The sequence below is a fragment of the Chaetura pelagica genome, unplaced genomic scaffold (assembly GCF_000747805.2).
Source record: "Chaetura pelagica isolate M959 unplaced genomic scaffold, ChaPel_1.0 scaffold527, whole genome shotgun sequence".
NCBI classification, from domain to species: domain Eukaryota; kingdom Metazoa; phylum Chordata; class Aves; order Apodiformes; family Apodidae; genus Chaetura; species Chaetura pelagica.
In genome coordinates this window covers 211,515-212,337 of record NW_009953915.1, presented here as the reverse complement: position 1 = coordinate 212,337, position 823 = coordinate 211,515, and the positions used below count along the sequence as shown (strand labels likewise).

Sequence of the window (823 nt, the reverse complement as noted above, 5' to 3'; positions counted from 1 at the left end):
CCTCCAGCCCTGATCCCTCCTCCCCCCTGCCCCTTCAGCCCTGATCCCTCCTCCCCCTGCACCTTCAGCCCTGATCCCTCCTTCCCCTGCACCTTCAGCCCTGATCCCTCCTCCCCCTGCACCTTCAGCCCTGATCCCTCCTCCCCCCTGCTCCTTCCCAGCTGCACAACCCTTGGGCCCTTCGGGTTGGTTGTTGTTTTGTTGTGTGTGTTGTTTTGGGGGGTTAAAATATACTTTAAATCCGTGATTTGTAGCAGAGAGACCCGGGGTGTGTGTTAGGTGGGAAAAACGGTGCTGCCTCCCCCAAGGTGGTTGGATTCTGGGCAGATTTCACCCTCCCACCAGCCAAAATTTGGGCAGGAACATGGCCAAACGGTGGCTTTTGGCCACTTGCCTGTGTGATGGGGGGGGGTGGCCCGGGCAGGTTTTGGGGGGACCAAAGGAGCCCTCCCCAACCCTGGGGATTCAGGGAGCAACCTTAAGGGGCAATGGGTGCAAACTGGAGCAGAGAAGGTTCCATGTGAATCTCAGGAAGAACTTCTTTCCTGTGAGAGTGCCAGAGCCCTGGGCCAGGCTGCCCAGAGAGGCTGTGGAGTCTCCTTCATGGAGACATTCAGACCCCCCTGGCCACGTTCCTGTGTGATGTGCTCTGGGTGACCCTGCTCTGGCAGGGGGGTTGGGCTGGGTGAGCTTTCCAGGTCCCTTCCAACCCCTGGGATGCTGTGATGCTGTGATTCTGTTCTCATCACCTCCATTGCTCACAACCACCACACAAGCATCTTGTGCCACACGGCTCCAGCAGCCACGGGCAAACCTGGGAAAG

At 58.8% G+C, this 823-nt stretch overlaps 1 protein-coding gene across 1 annotated transcript in view; it reads left to right on the top strand.

Annotated features, from left to right (window-relative positions):
- Window positions 1-823, top strand: part of AMOTL2 (angiomotin like 2) — a 26,248-nt gene that overhangs the window by 23,596 nt on the left and 1,829 nt on the right. The window lies entirely within an intron of this gene.